Source organism: Erinaceus europaeus, chromosome 2 (genome assembly GCF_950295315.1).
Source record: "Erinaceus europaeus chromosome 2, mEriEur2.1, whole genome shotgun sequence".
Classification (NCBI taxonomy): Eukaryota; Metazoa; Chordata; class Mammalia; order Eulipotyphla; family Erinaceidae; genus Erinaceus; species Erinaceus europaeus.
The window spans coordinates 108186564-108208696 of NC_080163.1; the positions used below are offsets into that span (position 1 = coordinate 108186564).

Sequence of the window (22133 nt, forward strand, 5' to 3'; positions counted from 1 at the left end):
ACACACACACACACACACACACACACACACACACACACACACACACACACACACACACACATATATCAGGTTGCTTTATATTTCCATTTCCTAATCCCTGGGATTCCATGACTAAGGTGATAGGTTACTATCACTTATCAAAAACCTCAGCACAGGAATGTTCTTGAAGCTTCTTCTAGTTCTGTTCTGACATAGGAATGTATATAGCTCTGTACTTTCAATAGGGAAAACAAATGAGTCAGAAAATGCCTAAGGCATCATGATAGAGATCCCAGGAAAGCAATTCTGGTGTAGGTGTCTGATGTGTGTGTCATGGATACTTCCACAGTGCTTGCAGGTTTAGTAAGGACCTGTAAATAACTAATTATGCAATGAAAGGATATGGAAGCCAGAGGTGTTCAAGTATGTAACATCAGTGATTTAGAGCAAGTCCAATGAAAGAATAATCAGCAAAAAAGAATGTGAATGTTATTGGGTTCTTGAAGTTTGGGACTTTGACCAAAGATGAACCAGCACTCCAGAGACATTCACATCTCTGCAGTGACTCTTCTTTTTGGGCTCCAAGAAAGGGTCTTTTTAAGAGGAGATCCCACTGGCAAGATAATAAGGAGGCTGGCAGTGCTCAAAGCTCTGGCTTTGCTGAGATTTTCAAGCTCTTTGGAGAGAGAGTGGTACAACTTTGCTCAAGGACTTGATGGCTACATGTTCTCCAATCCTATAATTTCCATTGAAGGGTAAATAGAACCTCCTGGGGACCAGGAGACAGCTCATTCCATAGAGTATACATCTTTTGAAAAATGTTTTTATTATTATCTTTATTTATTGGATAGAGACAGTCAGAAATTTAGAGGGAAGGGGAAGTTAGAGAGGAAGAGAGACAGATACCTGTAGCACTGCTTCACCACTTGTGAAGCTTTCCCCTGCAGGTGGGGACTGGGGGGCTTGAACCCAGGTCTTTGCACATTGTAACATGTGCACTCAACCAGGTGTGTCACCACCTGGCCCCAGAGTACACATCTTACTATGTGTGAGGACCTGGATTCAAGTCCCAGCACCACAGAGAAGCATCACAGACAGTACTGGAGGAAGTTCCAAGGTGGTGGAGCTATGCTAATGGTCCTTCCTCTCTCTCTCTCTCTCTATTTTTTTTTCTTTTTTCTTTTTAATCTGAAATAAAATAAATGTAAAATTCAGTCTGGGAGTAGCAGATCTGTGCATGCATGACCTCAGTACTGCAAATGATAATGGGTGGTAGTGGTGGTGATGATAATAAAATGTGAAATATAGTCTCCTATTAAAAAGTTGGGAATGGGGGCCAGGTGGTGGCATATCTGGCTAAGTGAATATATTACAGTGTGCAAAGATCCAGGTTCAAACCCCTGGTCCCCACTTGCAGGGGGAAAGCTTTTTTTTTTAGTTTTCATCCAGGTTTGTTTTTTTTTTAATTTTTTTATTTATAAAAAGGAAACATTGGGTACCGGGTGGTGGCACACCTTGTTGAGCGCACATGTTACAGTGCACAAGGACCGGGGTTTGAGCCCTCAGTCCCCACCCGCAGAAGGAAAGATTTGCAAATGGTGAAGCAGGGCTGCAGGTGTCTCTCTTTCTCTCTCCCTCTCTATTTCCCCTACCCTCTCGATTTTTTACTGTCTCTATCCAATAAATAAAGATAATAATTTTTTTAAAAAAACTTAAAAAAAGGAAACATTGACAAAACCACAGGATAAGAGAGGGGTACAACTCTACACAATTCCCACCACCAGAACTCCATATCCCATCCCCTCCCTTGATAGTTTTCCTATTTTTTAGCCCTTTGGGAGTATGGACCCAAGGTCATTGTGGGATACAGAAGGTGGAAGGTCCGGCTTCTGTAATTGCTTCCCCGCTGAACCTGGGCATTGATTGACAGGTCAATCCATACTCGCAGCCTGCCTCTCTCTTTCCCTAGTGGGGCGGGGTTCTGGGGAATTGGAGCTCCAGGACATATTGGCGGGGTTTTCTGTCCAGGGAAGTCTGGTTGGCATCATGCTAGCTTCTGGAACCTGGTGACTGAAAAGAGAGTTAACATATAAAGCCAAGCAAGTTGTTGACTAATCATGAACCTAAAGGCTGGAGTAGTACAGATGAAGAGTTGGGGGGGAGGGAGGTCTCCATTCTGTAGATAGCTAGTAGGCATATTTTAGTTATATTCCAAAGGGCCTGTGGTTATACTAGTTTTTTTTTTCCCCCCGAGCCCGACATCTGATATGCAGGTGGATCCTATTTATTGTCTGGGGAGATGATGTCATGGCTAGAAAAAGGACCAGAAAGCTGCATCTGGGAAGAGAGTAGCTCCCAAATATGGGAAAGGTGTAAACCCCATCGATTTGATCTGATCTGGGGCGCATATTCAGCTTAGGAGTCTATATGACCTCTGAATCCCTGTAGATCTGACCTCACATTCTGTGGTCATCAGTAGGAACATTCCAAGCTGCCCAATATCAGGACCCATCTTCCTCAGGTGTAGCATAGAGTATGTTGTCCAGCCTCCCTTCAGAGGATGGAACATTCTTTACCATTGTTGATCCAAGTTGAGGGCAAGGTCCTATGGGGATCCACAAAGGGTTCTGTTTTGTTGTTCCTGATAGAGATGACTGGTAACAATGGAGAGAGGGATTTATTTGAGGTCTAGGCCCATCATGTCTGTTTGGGAATCTCAGGACTCCCTGAATAGGGGCCCAGCTGATGGGGTGGCCTGATAGTGACTAAAGAGTCATTGTTAAAGTATGTCAGTCTCTTGCCCTTATTCAGCTTTTGCAGTCCTTGCTTTGATAAGGATAGCTTGGGAGCGAGTGAGGGAAGTATAATAGGAAATAGGTGAGAAGGGTATCTAAGTCTAAGTAGACACTATTTCATTATGAACTTCATACTGACTCACTATAGACTATTGTGTACTTTTGCTTTCAGGTATATATTTTGCCCTAACTTATGGATACATGTGGACACATGCCCTATCTCATGGGACCTAGTCTATATCTAGGTTTTGAGACTTTGTTAGGAAGTGAACCACCTGGAATGGAATTAGAGAATCCTATGAAAGGAAAGGTCTCACTCACATGAGTAATGAAGCTGAAGGGTTGACATTCCATGCCTGATATTTATGGACACAGTCTGAAGTGAAGCATGCCGAGATGGTACTCGTTGCGTTGATTAGGTTGGGATCAGCAGATGCAATATCATTTGGTATGAATTGAGAGAAGCATGCAGGAAAGTGAGCCCCACTCTAGAGGTCCCAGGACTTGGGGAAAATATAGGCTCTATAGTGGAAACGGGAGGTTCCTGCTGTCTTAGGGTTTAAGAAGACAATAGATAGTTATTGCTATAATCACATTATTTGGCAATTGGGTTAACTTTGAAAAATCCCTTTGTTAGAATTTGCTGTATAATACCTAACATCACCATAATATATGTCCTTAGATATTATTTGTATATAGCTGTGCCACCGGTTGCTTCTGTTCTCCCTGGTCTAGGCTTTTAAGAGAGTCAGCATATCAAAGACTCAGCCTAAGGTCTGTGCATTAAAAATTTGAGACATACAATTTTCCCCTCTCATATTAATTAAATAGTGATTTATATGACTACAGATTAATAGGAGTGCGCATAAACACCATTCCCACCACTAAAAGACTGTGTCCCAAACACCCCACCCCCGCCCACCCCATGAAGATGAACATACACCCTCTCCCTTAACCCAGGGTTTTCACTTTGGTGCCCTACTCCAAATTCAGTCAAATCCTGCTTTGAGTTTCCCTCTCTGTTCTTCTTTCTCAACTTCTGTTTATGAATGGGATCATCCCATACTTGTCTTTATCTTTCTGACTTAGTTGACTTAACATAATTCCTTCTAGCTCCATCCAAGATGGGTCAGAGAAAGTGGGTTCATTGTTCTTAATAGCCGCTTAGTATTCCATTGTGTATATATACCACAGCTTTCTCAGCCACTCATCTGTTGTTGGGCACCTGGGTTGCTTCCAGGTTTTAGCTATTACGAATTGTGCTGCTATGAACATAGGCGTACACCTATCTTTTTGGTTGCATGTTATGGAGTCCTGGGAGTATATCCCTAGGAGAGGAATTACTGGGTGCTATGGAAGGTCCATGTCTAGCCTTGTAAGAGTTCTCCAGACTGCTCTCCACAGAGATTGGACCAATTTACATTCCCACCAGCAGTCCAGAAGAGTTCGTTTGTCCCCACATCCTCTCCAGCATTTGTTGCTGCAGGGGGAAAGCTTTATGAGTAGCAAAACATAGTTGAAGGTATCTCGCTGTCTCTTTCCCTCTCTATCTCCCTCTCCCCTCTCAATTTCTTTATGTCTCTATTCAAAAATAAATAAATAAAAATAGTTGGGAATGCCTGTATAATCATAAAGTTTCAGGAATCAGATCTAACACAAATGTCGATGGCTAACCACATTACTGCTAACTTTTTAAAATATACAGGTAGTGTTTGGGGGGGGGAGAGTAGTAAAGAGACAGATTTGTTCTGTGTTATGACAGATCCAGAGAAGAGTTAGTCATAGAACCAGAGAATCCTAAGCACAAAAGGGGCCTTGGCAGTTACCCAGACCAGTCCTCTTATTTGCAAATGAGAAAATAGCCTCCAACACATTAGCAGTGATTAATTTGTGATATTGAAAATGTTAGTGTTAATACTTTTCTCTGTTGCTTTTTTGGCTTTTCAAATAATAATAATAATAAGATAAAAATGGAAATAGTGACTTGCCAAAGACCCCATTAGCTGTGTTGAAGAAAAGCTTGCTTGACTAGACCCCAAATCTTTTTCTCTGGGGGGGGATTAAAGATTTATTTTATTTATTACATATAAGACAGAAAGCTGGGGGTTCGGCAGTAACAGTGGGTTAAGTGCACATGGTGTGAAGTGCAAGGACAATCATAAGGATTCCGGTTTGAACCCCCAGTTCCCCACCTGCAGTGGGGGAGGGGGTGTTGCTACAAGGGCAATGAAGCACATCTGCAGGTGTCTATCTTTCTCTCCCCCTCTCTGTCTTCCCCTCCTTTCTTTTTTCAGATTTCTCTCTGTCCTATCCAACAACAACCACAGCAATAACAACAACAACAATAACCACAACAATGATAAACAAAAGGGAAAATATTCCAGGAGCAGTGGATCTGTAGTACAGACACCAAGCTGGCAGCAATAACCTTGGAGGCAAAAAAAAAAAACAAAAAACAGAAAGCTTCACATTGGTGAGAGAGATAAATAATAGCACCACTTTGGTAAAAGCAGCGTGCCAAGGATCAAACAGGAAAATTCAAGCAAGAAAGTCTGACATTCTTATCAGTTGGATTATTTATTGCCCTAGTTGCAACCCTAAATCTCTTGACTTTCCTACCTTTGCTTGTCCCAAGGTGGAGGTTCTCTCTGAGGCTAGGGCTGGATTTCCAGAAAGACTATTCACAATGTAATTGTGCCAACAATTAAACTTCACCATCTAAACCTTGACTTCAAATGTTCACTATTTGACAAGTTCCAAGATAATTTTATGAGCATGTTCTTCTGGATAAAACATAGACTTACTTTGTGGGGAATGTTAAAAGTAAAGTATCCATTTCTATCTCAAAAAAACACCTGGCTGGCCTGGGATGGAGCTCAGTGCCAGAATATCTTTCAAGTATGAGGCCCTAAATTCAATCTCTAGCACCACCAGAGGACTCATGAAGAAGATCAGTGCTATGAGGCCTTGAGTTGGATTCCCAGCATCAATTTTTACCCCCAAAATAAAACACAAAAACAACAAATTCTACATCTGCTTTTACAGGGTTAAAACCAGGAGCTGGAGGATAATGTGCAAATGGAAGCTGTGTTTGATTTCTCTTAACCGACATCCCACGTAGCCCATCCACTTGAGGGGAGAGAATTGCTACTAATGGGGGTGGTAAAAGCAATGTGAATGCCTGCCCCCACATAGGCTCCTGTCTGCAGCTTTTGTTCCCATGGTCTCTTCAATAAATATGACTCAGTCTGCTGTTTGGGCTCCACTTTCCTGGGCAGGGAGCTGACAGCAGCTCTCTGTTTGCCGGTCTGCATGACTCAGGGGGAATGCTCTGGGTCCCCTCAATTCAGCTCCTCCACCTCTTTCCCAAGCTGACCAAGCCCCTCCCTCTGCTCTTCAGAACTCTGCATTTCCTTATTTCTAAGGCACCCACCCATTTGTCTGTCCACCACCCCATTATATATATATATATATGTTGTACTCACGTCTTGGCAAGATGCTAGCATGATATATATATATATGAATTTTTTTTTTTTTTTTTTACCCACCTACTCATCTGTTGGATTTGTAGTCTCCAGCATAGGCATACTACCCAGAAGGCCAAGTCAAGGTCAAGATGTGTTCCTATGAACCATGAAAACAAAAGACAGGAAAACCCTCCCAACCACCTCTCTTCTCTTGAATGCTTGTCAGAGCAGGAACCTGCAGGGCTCTGTGTGGAAGGGATGGGTCCTTGGGGCCAGCCCACACTTGTGAACTTGTTTGGGCTGAAAGAGTCAGACGACATGGGAGCTTTTGTTTGTTTGGAATGAAACACCAGGTAATGGCAACATGTCTCAGTATTTTTTTTTTCTTTATTAGGAAGGGGGCAGTATTTTCTATAGCAGGAAAATGCAGCTGTAGAAACAGCTCAACTGGTTGGGTGGGTGCTGCATTTGTGTGTAGGAGGTCCCAGATTTGATCCCACTGCTCATGATGCCCAAGCTTTGGCCCACAGCCTATTAGTGAAAATCTCTAGGCCAGAGGAGGCAGCATAATGATTATGCAAATGATTTTCATGCTGCAGGTTCAGTCCCAGCACCACCATAAGTTAGAGCTAAGCAGTATTCTGGTCTTTCTCTCTCTTTCTAAAAGAATACAATTTTTAAAAAAGAGAGAGAGAAGCTTCTTTCCCTAAGCTAAAGCTTATACACTGCCACGGAGGGTAGCTGGCAAGGTGGCTCAGTAGTACAATACAGAAATTGCATTTGTGAGCACCAGGCCTGATCTCTGGTACCACATGTACCAGAGTGTTTCTGTGCTCTCTCGCTTATAAAATAAATCAATAAGGCTTTCTTACTTTATTTTATTTTATTTTGTTATTATTATTTTATCAGTGTACTGCTCAGCTCTGGTATATTGTGGTTAAGGGTACTGAACGTGGGATTTGATGCCTCAGGTAGGAGTGTCTCTGTATAACCACTTGGATATCTCTCCTGCTTAGATTAGTAAATCTTTTAAATGCTGGGGAAGAGCTCATCTGTTAGAATGTATACCTTGCTGTTTTTGAGGTCCAGATTTCAAGCCCTGGTCCACATGACAATACTTTGAATACCACCACAAGGAGCTTCATCCTTGGTGAAACAGTGTTGTGACATTTCCCCCCTTTCTCTCTCTCTCTGAAAGATTTTTACTTTTATTAATGAGAAAGATAGGAAGAGAGAGAAAGAACTAGACACCACTCTGGTATATATGCTGCCAGGGATTGAACTCAGGACCTCATGCTTGAGAGTTAGTTCAATGCACCATCTACTGGACCACTCTTTCCCCTTTCTCTCTCTCTCTCTCTCTTTTCTAATATTTTTATATTAGATAGAGACAGAGAGAAATTGAGAGGGGAGGGGAAGATAGAGAGTGAGAGAGACAGAAAGACACCTGCAGCCCTGCTTCACCATTCGTGAAGCTTTCCCCCTGTAGGACCCAGGGGCTTTGAACCTGGGTCCTTGCAGACTGTAATATGTGTGCACCACTGCCTGGCCTCTCCCCTTTCTCTATCTATTTCTCTTTCTTCTCTCAAGAAAAACAAAGAAAAGTGCCAGAAAAATAGCTCACCTCGATAGTGCATCTGCTTTGTCACTCACACAACCCAAGTTTGAGCCCAGCTCCCCCCAAACGCTGGAGGAAGTTTAAGTATGGTAATGATTTTTCCCTCTTTCTGTGTCTCTCTTTCTAGCTGATAAAGTAAGACTGGAGCAGTGAAGCTGTAGTGATAACAAAAATAAGTTAATAAGTAAGTCAATTAACTAAAGAATAGGAAATGGGACTAGGGAGGCTGTTTATTAGTATTGTGCATGTGTGATGCTCTAGGTTCATTCCATCCTGTAGCATAAAGTTTAAATACTTTTGTTGTTGTTAAATGCTCAGGAAAGGTTCTGACTGGTTTAGCTAAAGTCATGTGCCATTGTTGGGTAATCCTCCAGGGGACAGGAGGATGGGGCACCACATATACCCAGGTTTGAGTAAAGAGTCCCATCCTGTCCTCACTTTGGCAGCATATATGCTAAAAGTGGAATGATACAGAGCAGATTAACATGCCCCCTGCACAAGAATGACATGCAAATTCATGAAGTGTTCAATATTAAAAAAAAAATTTTCCACCCCATCATCCAGACCAGGGGGTAAGGGGTAGAAGAGATGGTCTCCATGAAGAGCAGCCTCCAATCCAATGAACAAGGGAAGAGACACAGTTCTCCTAAACACAGATGTGAAATTCTCTGAAGAAGGGGAATATGGTAGCCTTGCCATCAGATAAAGTAATGTGATCCCCAAAACACTGCATCTGTAAGCTTTGGACAGGCAGCTTGATGTTAAGGATGATCACCAGGTATGTGTGAGTATTGGAAAGAGCACTAAGCTTGGGAAATAGAGGGAAACACTGTCATCTAAAGTATGTAGGGTAGTCTGGGAAGTGGTGCAGAGGATAAAGCATTAGACTCTCAAGCATGAGGTCTTGAGTTCAATCCCTGGGAACACATGTACCAGAGTGATGTCTGGTTCTTTCTTTCCTCCTATTTTTCTCATTAGTAAATAAATAAAATATTTTTAAAATAAAGTACTTAAGAATCAACAAAGTATAATTACATTATGGTTAAGAACTAAATAAAGTTTTGCAGAAGGTACAGTTAAAGCCATGAATTACATGTCAATAAATTGTGTCTGTGCTTCCTGACAACAGCTATTATAAGTCAGAGAGAACTGAACTTCATTCTTGGTCCTGCTGGCTGACCTGTAGGTTTGAACACAATGTCAACATTAGTGACCGATAATTTTTTTCTTTTCTCTATTTTTTGTTTTATCTTATGGAGTTAGTGTCCATGCATGCACAATTACATTTCTTCAGAGAGAGAGAGAGAGAGAGAGAGAGAGACCACAGCACCAGAGCTTGCCCTGGGGCCATGGTACTCCTGCGTAGTTGCTAGACTGGACCCTGGGTTGTATGCATGGCAAGGTATGGATTCTATTCAGTGAGTTTCCCCTCTGGTCCCAAAGATAACATTTGTATTGAACTGCTTATATCTAAAACTGAAAGCCATCTTCAGAGAGCATGATAATCTGAGTAATTGTCTAATTTTATTCTCCCTGTAGCTCTGCAGACCTTACCGACCTTGCACTTGTTCACAGGGAGTCTTAATGTTTTAATGCTTGCTGGTAGGCACTTACTAATGACCCTCAGAGATGACCATGTTTATGAGCAGTGTCTTTTTAAAAAAATTTTATTTATTCCCTTTTGTTGCCCTTGTTGTTTTATTGTTGTAATTATTGTTGTTGTCGTTGTTGGATAGGACAGAGAGAAATGGAGAGAGGAGGGGAAGACAGAGAGGAGGAGAGAAAGATAGACACCTGCAGACCTGCTTCACCGCCTGTGAAGCGACTCCCCTGCAGGTGGGGAGCCGGGGTTTGAACCGGGATCCTTATGCCGGTCCTTGTACTTTTTGCCACCTGCGCTTAACCCGCTGCGCTACAGCCGGACTCCCTATGAGCAGTGTCTTTCCATTTACTTTCTTTCCTTTTTTCTTTCCTCCTCCTCCTTCTCTTCTTCTTCTATTTTTTTGGTGCCAGTATTGAACCCAGGGCCTTGTGCCTATTTGATACTTTTTATTTTATTTTATTTTATTTTATAAGTGATTTGATATTGATTTACAAAATTACTTGTCAGCAGGGGTATAAATCCAGTCCATTCCCACCACCAGGGTTCTGAATCTTCAGTCACCCACTGCAAGCCACCACATGAGCCAGCCATCATCTCTACAGCTGTCTACATTTATACATAATTGCCCCATTTTTCTTCCTGATCCAATCCTCTCTTCCCCTCCAAGCCATTCATGACATTACTACCTCCACATGTCCCTTTCCTTTTCCTCCTCTCTCTCTGGGTGCTGATGAAGCTGGAGTTCAAAGCACTCTCAGCCACTTCCTTTTACTAATTCTCCCCGGCTGGGAGTATGGATCAAGATTGTTTTTGGGGAGCAGAAGGTGAGAGTTCTGGCTTCTGTAATTGCTTTTCTGCTGGATGTGGATGTTGGCAGGTCAATCCATACCCTCAGTCTGCTTCTATCTTTTCCCCAGTGGGCCAGAACTCAGGAGAGGTGAGGTTCCAGCACACATTGGTGAGGTTGTCTGCCCAGAGTAGTCAGGATGGAATCATGGTAGCATCTGCAACTTGGTGTCTGGAAGGTATCAGGATATAAATTGAGACAAAATAGTTAATGAATAGGCACCAAAAAGTAGGAATAGAGCAGATGAGTTTAGGGATCTTAGGGTAGAAGAAAGCTAGAAAGTCCATTTTAGGCATGTTCCTGGGGCCACACAATTCTGATAGTTATGCTTGAGTTTGATAGCTAGCCTGAAGCTGGATAACAGTATCTACATGATAACTCCAAATGTTTTTCCTGATCCAATTTCCTTTTTTGATTGTTTATTTGCTTGTTTGAGCAAGGAGTGTGAGATAGAGAGGATAGACACCACAGCAACAATCTGTCAACCATGAAACTCCCTCAGTGTGTTCTTCTGTGGTGTCTTCTGTGGGGCTTGAACCCTGCACATTCCACATGGTAAGCCATGCTCTACTTGATTAACTGTCTCCTAGCCCTTGCAAGCAGTTTCCAAAAGCTTGAAAATAGAAGAATTTTTCCTTCAAAGCTTCTAGAAGGAATGCAGTATAGCTGGCACTTTGGACTTCTGACCTCCCAAGCTATAAGTGTCTCATTTTAAGCGACCAAGTCTGTGGTCATTAGTTACAGCAACAAAAGGAAACTAATGTAACTGCCTATCTGAAAAAAGCAAGCTGGTAACCTATACTACGAAATGTATAGGACTGTCAAAATAGCTGACTTGAATAGTGTGCAGATTTGCCATGTGTACTACCCAGGTTTGAGCCTGGTCCCTACCATATTGAAGGAAGCTTCAGTGCTGTGTTAGCTCTCTTTTTGAAAATATTTTATTTATATATTAATGAGAAAGATAGGAGGAGAGAGAAAAAGAACCAGACATCACTCTGGTACATGTGCTGCTAGGGACTGAACTCAGGACCCCATGCTTTATCCACTGTGCCATCTTCTAGACCTCTATCTGTCTGTCTATCTATCTATCTATCTATCTATCTATCTATCTATCTCTCCCCTCTCCATTCTCTGGCTCTACCAGGAAAAGCAAGCAAGCAAGAAAGAAAGGAAGAAAGAAAGAATGAAAGAAAAAGAGAAATGTGTGAAATGTTGTGCCTTCTGAGTCACTCATTCTACTTCAAGGGTTTTCTCCCCATGCAACAATCAGACATAGAGAAATGTACTAGGTATTGAGATGTTCATGATAGCACTATCTACAATGACAAAACTCTGGAGTGAACTGAAAGCTTGACCAGTGTCCTGATCTACTTTACAGCTACATCCTTCTTTAAATAAGAGAACATGGTTCATGTGGTGACAACCTCCTCCTTTTACAATACAACTTTCCAGAATGTGTCATAACAACAGATGGGAAGTTTGGTGTTAGAAAATGATCATGATGACAGTTTTGCTCTCAAGTTACTGATTCATCCACTGCTCACTGGGGTCAGGCCTCTGGGCACAGAGGCAAGGTACAAATGGGATTCAGGGTATTACAGGATTAAAGAGAGTATAGGCCAGTCTGACCTGGGAGATTTTTGTCAACTTAAGCTGTTCTCTGAAAAGTGTGTGGTCTATTGGGTGAACATCTCTTATGTTCCTTCTCCTCTGTAACATTCTTGAAAAGACAAAAATACAGAGATGGAGAAGAAACTAGTAGTTACAGAGGTGGGCTATGAGTGGGACTATAATAGGAGATCTTTCATAGTGATAGAATGGCCCTGTATGCTGATTGTAGAGGTAGTGGGCTAAGACTGCATTGAACTATATGGATACACATAGAACTACACACACACACACACACACACCCCACAATGCATGTCAATAGTGGTAGAAATGGAATTGTCTGGTGTCTTGTCATTGTATAATACCAGTGTCAGTCTCCTGATGCTGGCATTACACTGCAAGATTTCATCATTCGGGGAAGATGGGCTAAGGCATCTGTGTACTATTTTTTTGCAACTTCCTGTGGACTTATAATTATTTCAAAATAAAATGTTGAAAAATGGCTATGGACAGAGAAGAATTCCTGCTTGATGAGACTTTTGTCTCCAGAGCCCCCAATATACACACCTAAGTTGTTCCAGGGCCATGCCAATTGATGTTCCAATGCCTAATGGTCCTGCTAGCACCTCTAGATCACTATACATGGAGAGCTAGGATAGGGAAGTGACATAAATACTGACAGCAGAGGAGAACAGAAAATTCCCTCCCTCTCAGATGCCCTAAGCATTGGACCACCCCCTGCCTATTCTTTTCCTCAGCTTAAGATAAGGGGCATCATTTCCCAATTCCAATTTATCAAAAGGTTGTTTGCTGTACATTCATGAACACACATTGTGAGAACCTAGTTTTCTTCTCTCTTCGTAAGTGGTGAAGCAGGTCTGCAGGTGTCTATCTTTCTCCCTATCTTCCCCTCCCCTCTCAATTTCTCTGTGTCCTATCCAAAAAAAATAAAAAAAGGTCATTGGAGCAGTGGATTTGCAGTGCTGGCATTGGAACCCTGGAGACAAGAAATAAGAAAAGGGGGAGGGGAGAAAGATTGACACCTGCAGACCTGCCTCACAGCTTGTGAAGTGATGATCCTGCAAGTGGGGAGCCAGGAGCTGGAACTGGGATCCTTGTGTGGGTCATTGTGCTTCATACTATGTGCACTACTGCCCGGCTTCCTGTAGGTGTCTTTCTCTCTCCCTCTCTAACTTATCCATTCCTATAAATTTCTCTCTGTCCTTTCAAATAAAATAGGAAAGAAGGAAGGAAGGATGGAAGGGAGGGAGGAAGGAAGGAAAGAAAATGGCCACCAGGCTTGGTGGATTCATAGTGCCAGCACTAAGCCACGGCAATAATCCTGATGGCAATATATATAAATAAATAAGTAAGTAAGTAAATATTACTGTCCTCCTTCCCGAAATGGAAAGATTTTATGGCACACAGTCTTTCTTCTCTGATCAAGTATTACCAACTTTTCAAAACCCCACCCCAATTTAACTATAATGAATATTACGTTGTACCTCTATATATTTCCCCTAAACTATTTAAATATGGCAAATATATTTTTATAGTCCTCAATTATTTTATTAACTACCATAATTAAATTATATTAACTATATGATTTTTCTGATCTATAATTTGCATCTACCAATCCTTTTCATGATTGGTTATTATTTGCTTGTATGGTTTGTGATTTTTAATTGTCTGTGAATAGAGTGGGGAGGGGCTCCCGTGTATTTTTTTTTTTTTGCCTCCAGGGTTATTGCTGGGGCTCTATGCCAGCACTGTGAACCCACTGCTCCCGGTGTCCTTTTTTTTTTTTTTTTTTTTTTTGATAGGACAAAGAGTAATTGAGAGAGGAGGGGAAGGTAGAGAGGGAGAGAGAAAGATAGACGCCTGAAGTGTCCCCCCCATGCAGGTGGGGAGCTGGGGGCTCGAACCTGGATCCTTGTACAGGTCCTTGTGCTTCTGCTCAGCCCCACTTCCATGTATTTTTGATTGTAGAACTGTCCTACAGACTATTCCTTTTCTTTCTGTCTGAATTACTTGTCACTACTTTTGGATACGTCTTTATTTAATTTAATTTAATTTAAATCTTTTTAGATAGAGACAGAGAGCTGTCAGAGAGAGAGAGAGAGAGAGAGAGATTGAGATCATAGCACTGAAGTTTCCTTCAGTGTGGTGGTGGCTGGGCTCAAATCTAGGTTGCACACATGGGATAGCAGCACACTATCCAACTGAGCTGTTTCACCACCCCTTGTCTTGCTTGTATTTGCCTGGATTAGGGTTCCCACAGTCTTTGATTTCTCATTGCTTTCTATTTATTTATTTATTTATGCCTAGGATTGACCTACTGTGTCTGTTTTTTTTTTTCCCCTGAAAGAGAGAGAGGTAGGGGGGAAACACCTTATTAGAATGGCTCTATTCCATCCATGGCGTCCCTTGGCACTGTCTTCACTGATCCCATGTGGTGCTAGGGTTTGTACTAACAATACACCCAGTGAGTCATCCCAGGCCCCTCTTTGTTTTTATTTTAACTGGGCCTCAGGCAGAGTCCAAGCTTCCTCACCTCCTCACTGCCATGAGCAGTGTTTCTCATGTTTGTGTCACAGTCAGGGCCTCTGTCTAGCTCTGTGCTCAGTCCTGACCTTAAAGTGATCTGAGGGTTGATGACACTAACCTGTATAACATTCACCTCTAGCCCCAGCTGATGGGGTCTCCACAGCTTGACTCCTACTCACTGTTCTAAATGTGTCTTTCCTCTATCTCTGAAACCTGTAAATTTCCTCTTTCCAGCTTAGGTGCATTAAAGACTTCTTTTTGACTACCTTTTATCCAGTATCTCTTTGCCTTTAGAGTGGGACAGGCCCTGTAACCATTAGCTCACTCTCCCACCGACCATACATCATATGATCTCATGTTCCTACAGTGGTAGAAACTTGACATCATTTATTGTCAGCAAATGTCATTCACTGAGTCAACTAGTTCTAGGGCTACCAGTCTAAGTAAATTGACTCCATTCACTCTGCATACCCAGAACTTAGCATCCAGAGAGGGAGACAGACTTAAATCAAATGGCCAAAGGAATATGCAGGTCTCCAACTCCATCAGGAGCTAAGGAAGTGATGTTCTAAGTGGGACCTGATTTCATCAAGAAAGAAGCTAGGTATCATGAAGGTCAGGGGACAGCCTACAGGTTGGGCTAGTGAGCCTGGTTTGGGCTGAAGGCAGGAACCTGAAGTAATCAAAGCCTGCAGGTGTGGTGGAGGAACAGAATTTCCTCTGGCATGTCCTAAAATTCTGTGAACTATTCCTCAAAGGGGGTCAATCATGATGTAAACTTAACAACAAAAAAAGGATGTGAAACCTGGGACCCTGAAACCTCAGGCATGAAGGTCTTTTATACAATCATGATGCTGTTTTCCCATCCCAGAAAGAGTTCTTTTAATTATTCTTTAAAACAGAATTGTTTGGTCATTTGAATAGCCAAGGAGGTGATGAAGAGAAGGGTGTGGTGGGATTGGCTCTTTAGAGAAGAGAGAGCCAAAGGTAGGGAGGCTAGGAAAGGCCTGATCCCAGGTCTTATCCTCTCACCTCCTAATTCCCCCCTCCCCCCAGGTAAAGGGTGCACAGGAATGGGGAGGGAGAAATTCAGTAGAATTGGGAGACTGTCAGAGTTGTCATTCAGGATGACTTTCCCAGGGAAGATGGGGTGCTGCTGAGAACCCTACCACTGCCCTATAATTCTAGTTTTTGCAATGAGTGGCAGTACCTGTACTGGGGTTCACTGGGTTTTAAGAAATCTTCCCACTCCTTATTAAACTACTCACTTCCTATCCCTGATCACCCCAATGATTCCTCCTCTTTTCCCCCTTCTTCCTCTTCTTATTCTTTTTAAGATGGAGACAGAGGAGAAATAGAGAAAAAAACAACAAAGCTTCCTTCAATTCAATGGGCAGGGCTCAAACATGGATCACACATGTGGCAAAGCAGTGTGCTATCATTGTGAACTGCTTTGACAGCCCTGCCCCAATGAGTCTAACATAGTCCTTCAGGAATATTTCTCATACTCTATTCCTTCTTTGCCCCTAGCTTGGTCCAGTTTGTGCCATGAAAAGACAATCTCAGTGTTAGAAGATGAGAGTTGAGTATGTCATCAGTTTGGAGTTTGTAGATCTGGCAAGTCTGGGTGGTGAGAAGGAGGGAGGTACCAGGTTTTCTCCAGGAACTTCCTTTTATGGACACAGGTTGCTGACCAGTTCCTGGTAGGTCTGTTCCAGATCTGGCTCTGAGCCTCCTCCCATTTTGCTGTGCAGTTAGTAGCCCTGCAGGCATGCAGACTGGATTTGAAAAGGTAGAGCCTGCAGTAACTCTGTACCTGGAGCCTCTACTCCCCTCCCTGTGGTCCCACCCTCTGCTGGGCCAACCTGTTCTCCTCTTTCCACTTCCTGGGCCTGACTCACCCAGCCACTGCCTCCGCCCGGCAGGTATGTATCATTTCCTTGCACGGGGAGACCCAGAATTTCAGAGCCTCCTTTTGCCCTTTCCTCCTCTCCTGTGACTAGTGTAGTCCAATGGAAAAGGGATGAAAGGGGGACCCTTGTGCCTGTAACAGCAGCAGCCTAGGAGAGGGTTATTATTGGGGTGAATGTGGCATCTGTGACTTTCTGTGACTTCAAGAAGTGTTTTCTGAGAGAAGCAGGGGCCTCATGTATTTCGTTTCAGCCTCTTTTCTGCGCATTGGTCACTATCTCCAGCCCTGCCCCTCCCCCCCATCTTTGGTAAACCTCCACTCCCGCTCCCAAGGCCACCATCCTTAGAACTTCCCTATTCTTTTTCTCACCTTCTCTCCCATACTAAAGCTTCCTGGGGGACCATCTGGTCTCATCTCCAGGCACTCCTTGGAAGCAGTATCCCTGTGCCCAGCAGGGTAATGCCCAGCTCTGAGATGCACCTTCCAGGAAGGGAGTCTTTGCAGACAGAACCTCTCCCATGGGACACACAAGAATAGGCAGGAAGAAAGGAGGCTCACCAAGCGCTGTCATGTCACTAGTGCTATAGTCTCTCTCTTTTTAATTTTTTTATTATCTTTATTTATTTATTGGTTAGAGATAGCCAGAAATTGAGAGGGGAGAGGGTTATAGGGAAAGAGACAGAGACACCTGCAGCACTGCTTCACCACTCATTGAGCGTTCCCCCTGCAGATAGGGACCGGAGGCTCAAACCTGCGTCTTTGAGCACTGGTTGAACACTCAGCCAGGTGCGCCACCACCTGGCCCCTAGTCTCTCTCTCTTTAATATTTTTATTTGTATTATTGTATAGAGACAGAGAGAAATTGAGAGGAGTGGGGGAGATAGAGAAGGAGAGAGACAGAAAGACAGACACCTGCAGCCCTGCTTCACCACTCATGAAGCTTTCCCCCTGCAGGTGAGACCAGGGATTTGAAACTGGGTCCTTGCATACTGTAATGTGTGTGGTTAACCAGGTGCGCCAGCGTCTAGCCCCTGTAGTGTCTTCTCTATCCTCCCCACCCTCATCCCCAAGAATATAGAATTTAAAAAACGGATGAGGGCGACAGTTCAGTGGTATCATGCATATTCAAGACCCTGGGTTTATTCACCGTCACTGCAGGAAAAACAAAAAAAGGCAGCCGTGTAGGCGGTGTGACAGTTCTTGGCGTAAGCCCCAGAAAGGCCACGTGTCAGATTGGCACCGTCACTGGGCATTTCTGTGACATGTTTCTGAGCCTTCTTACCGGTCATCTCACCCGCCCTCTAGTCCTGTGGGTCTAGATTATGCTGCAGATGAGGAAGTAAGAAAATACCCAAAAGGCTGCAGGGCTAAGATTAGAGGGAACCCGCCGGCCGGCTCCCGCGCCTGCGTGCACCCCCGGCCGGCTGCGCATGTGCACAGTGGCCCTGCTGGGGGCACATGTGTGCAACTGGGCGTCCGTGCATCCGGCTGCAAGTCCTCAGGGACTGTGTAACAACTGCTTCATGGGCGCCCGTTTCAAAGGAGGAAATCAAGGCTCGGGATGTTTGGAAGTATGTCTGTGACACCACTGCTTGTAAGTGATGGAGCTCGGCTATTGGTTTTGCCTCCGGGTGTTTGAAGAGAGCCCCTGATGACCATGGAGGGCCCCACCTTCTCACCTCAGTAGCTGCAGGGCAGAGACTCCAGAGACTGGGCCAGGATGTAGGTGAATGCTGACCTGCGCCTTATATTCATGACCCTAAAGACAACCAGGAAAAAGTGTAAGGTTGGGGTGGTAACATAGCTCACCTGGACAACGCTATCTGGAATGGGTCTTGAATATGCATGACACCACCTACTTTGCCTTGCACTCACCCACATGTGAACCTGGCTTCCACCACACTGGAGGAACCTTTGGTGTGTTGTAATGTCTTTCCCTCTATATCTATTTCTCTATCTCTGCCTCTATCTGAAAAATATTAGTCCCAAGTAGTGAGGCTCCAGCAACAAAGAACTAAACAAACAAATCAGTAGCCATTTGTGCAAAGCCTGTAGCTTAAAATCAGTGTCCAGAAACCAGAGTAGAGCTCAGAACTTGCACTCTAGAGGTCTGGGGTTAGAGCTCCAGCACCACATATGCCATAGTGATGCTCCAGTTCTCTCCATTATCTTTTTCTCTCTGCTTAAGTAAAAACAAGTCTTAAAAAAAAATTGTCACAGTGAGCATAGCAAGTTCAGACTATGCAAGGTGTGTCTGATAAAGCATGAGAGCTTGTTTCAGGAGAGACAGGAAGCAAAGCAGCATGACAGAGGTGAAACTGGAGGTGACCCAGGCAAAACAACAAAATACCCCCCCCCCCCAACAAAGCTTTAGCTAAAAAAGACAGATGTTGACCTGAAGTTCACATGGAAGGCAGTACACCAGGACCACAAGGACCAAAAGAAAGTGTGCCCTGCAGTCTTGAGATATTGCTAAGCAAACTTGGTAAACCTCCCCACTTTCTCTGTCCACTCTTTGGTTTTAGCCCCAGTGTTTCAGCCCACCCTTCTCTCCTTATGGCTTAAGGAATAGTCTCACTGTGCTCTGTTAGACCAGATAAAGCTTGTAGGTGACACTGGCTGTCACTTCCTGTGTACTTTACCTCCATATCTCCCTTGATCCCTCAATCTGCTTTCTGCCTTGAGTGAGACTGATTATTCTTACCTAAATCAATGCATCAGCCACCAAATTGCTACCCCTGAATCTTTTTTGGAAATTGACCTACTGTTGGTAGAACTAACTTTGTATGTTGATAGAAAGAAGTAACCTTGATACTTGGGATCTTTAGAAGCCTATCACAGAATTTCTGCATGTATTGCCCACATTCATTCAAAGTTTTGCTGATCCATTTCCCATGCCCACTTCCTATGTTTACAAAGTTGTCAGTTGACAGAAGCTGCCCTTCCCAATCCAGGACCTCTCTCCTTTCACTTTCATTCCTCTCAGTACTCCTGACAGAAGTGGATTTGCATCTCTCCCCTAGCCCTTGCTGCCTTGGACTCTGTGGAATTAATTAATTTGTAGACATGTCTTTCTGCCCAGCTTTCCAGCACCTCACTTTGCTTGCCTCTATAGTCTCTCTTCTCTCCCCTCTTGCAGTGGAGATTCAGTGTGTGCTAGATTGGTTGTAATCTGGATGCCTGTTTCCCATCCCTGGACTGAGGAGAGGCAGCAGACCCCAGGAAAGTGAGCACAGACATAACAACCTAGGCACTAACAATACTTGTTGACTGTGGCACAGAAACCGTTTAGCCATGGGGTCCTATCAAAGCCACAATGAGACAAAATCCTCATGTATTTCTTTGAAAGATGGTGTGATATGCTGGTTAAGAACTGTCATTTTTCAGCTCTGTGACATCAGTGGAGTTGCTTTTGCTGCTTCAGTTTCCCCACATGTAATGGGGGAAACAATAGCACCAACCTCTTGGCTGTATTTATAGAATCAAGTTAATATTGGTTAGTGGCACATTATGCTGTGTGTATGCTATTTTAAAATTTTGTTACTAGTAACTAGTGCCAAAAAAAAAAAGACAAAAAACCCAAACCCCAAGAAGGGCTCAGAGGTGGGATAAGGGGTTGTGAAGGTTTAGCAATCTTGAGGATTCTACACAATACCTCCCAATAACTAACTACCTTATGGTTGTGTGTGTGTGTGTGTGTGTGTGTGTGTGTGTTTCCCATAGCTACTGCCCCACAAACATGAGCCTTCTGGTCAAGGGCCCTGGTGCTACCCCTTCACCTCACCTTACTCTGGCATGTTCTGCACATTCTGGTGCAATATCTCAGCTTTCTGTTTTAACTTTTCAACCAGAACAATGACAGACCTAAGAGTCTGCTTCCTGTGCTTGGCAGGAAATGCAAAGCCCAAAGAGTCAAATCCTGGTCTGGGTGGTTGAGTCTTGGGGTGACATATAGCCCTCCAGAGGAAAATCTCGGGGTGTTATTGCCTTCGTGATCCTAGGTCAGTTAGGTCCATTTTTTCATAGGATAAATCACCCCCTCCTTAATCTGTCTGTTGTGGTTGGAGTGTGTCTTCTCCACAAATCTCCACATTGAAGCCTGTCCCCAAGGTAGTGGTGTCAGCATGGGAGGTGCTAAGGTCACGTAGGTGGGACTCTTCTGAAATGTCAGCTTCCTGCATGCATCCTATCCAAGCACACTGGTGGCCTGAGCTGGAACTTGCAACCTCCAGAACTGTAAGAAATCCATTTCTGGAATTTAGAACTTGTTTTTCCTTGTTTGTTGTGTGGAACAGATTAAGGCACCCTCCTAGGTGGTCAGCAAGTGTGCCCTTTTTTTTCTGGGGTGACGGTGGGGAGGGTTCTGCCTTTCCTATATTCCTGTATTTGTGTGGATTTTCTTTTTTCTCTTTTTTATTTATTGGGGGGATTAATGGCTTACAGTTAAATATTTTTTTCTTTATGTGGTGCCAGGGAATACACCTAGGACATCATGCATTCACGATACTGCTGAGTGCCCTCCCTGGCCCAACCCCTCCCCTCTTCTCCCCTCCCCTCCCCGCCTGTCTTCAGAGAGGAGAGGTGCTGAAGCGCCATTCCACTATCTGTGGAGCTCCCCAGTGCTATATATGGTGCCCTTATGTGGTACTGGGGCTCAACCTTAGGGTCTTACCATAGTAAGGTATCCAGTCCACCAAGTGAGTTATCTCCTGGCCCACTCTAGGTTTTATGCCAACCTAGTTTGTCAGCAGTGCCATCCCTCAGATAGCACTCAACTCCCAAATGTAGGTGCCCATGGCCTTACATATTAGCAGCCTTTGCCTGACTCCTTTTCAAATGTTTCTCAACTGAGCAGACCAGCACCCAGCAGAAATTCTGCAGACCCTTCCAAACCAAGCTCAGAGCAGGGTAGTGGCTTCCAGATCATTTGCTGATAACCTAATAACCTCCAACTTCTGGGAGCGAGCTCTGAAGCAGGTCAGCCAGGTTAACATGCAGAGTGTGTGGGGCCTGTGCCCCTAACCAGGGAGACAGGAAGTCCTGTTTGAAACTTCTGTGTCAGAACGGAGGCTGGGAGACGGCCCTGATAGTACTAGGGCATTAGATGCTTATGCTTGTGGGGTTAGATGTGTGACAGGCTTTGGGTAAAGCTGGAGTGGGGGCTCTTCAATAGGAGTGGTAAGGGGACCCCCAAGAAACAATAGGAGGGCTGGGGGAGGAGGAAGAGAAAAATAGGAGGCTGAAGTCTGGCTCACCTGATATTTTAAGTCCTTAGTTTAAGGGAGCCCCTGATAACTTTTTCCTGAAGGAAAATTCTGTAATGTTCTAGAGAAGTCTGGAACACTTCCATTTGGTGAGATTTCTCTGAAATTAAAAACATGTGTGCGTACACACACACACACACACACACACACACACACACACACACACACACACTTTGACTACCAAGAGCTGGAGAGCAGAGTGGGCTCCACAGAACAAGCCATGAAGGAGTCAGGCCTGCTTTGTGAGGAGTGCTGACCTTTTCATGGGTCCATAACTGTGCTGCTCTGGTTTCTAGTTCCCAGGCAGTTTAGATGCCTTCTGGGCATGAGGACTGGTCTAGGGTGTGGTGTCTCTTTAGTGAGGGCAGAGGATACTGATGTCAGGTTGTTTCTGAAGAGTCTAAGGCTCTTCAGAAGGGCACAGTTCTCCTCTAAGCTTCTGATCTCCCAGTGAGGCTTTGTCCTGGGGTTGCCTAGGCCCTGTTCAGCA

The 22133-nt window shown here is 44.0% G+C and overlaps 1 protein-coding gene and 1 non-coding gene across 4 annotated transcripts in view; both read left to right on the forward strand.

Annotated features, from left to right (window-relative positions):
* The window catches only part of PTK2B (protein tyrosine kinase 2 beta), a 150845-nt gene that overhangs the window by 21807 nt on the left and 106905 nt on the right, over window positions 1-22133 (forward strand). The window contains exon 1 of one of the 3 annotated variants that reach the window (XM_060184857.1): window positions 16249-16396. The exons of the other annotated variants lie outside the window; for them this stretch is intronic. The gene's annotated coding sequence lies outside the window, so the exon portion shown is untranslated. Of the gene's footprint in view, window positions 1-16248; window positions 16397-22133 lie in introns of those variants that run through there. 3 annotated transcript variants of the gene reach the window in all.
* LOC132537278 (U6 spliceosomal RNA) lies at window positions 8290-8396 on the forward strand. Its single transcript, XR_009548737.1, has one exon. It is a non-coding gene; the product is annotated as a U6 spliceosomal RNA (small nuclear RNA).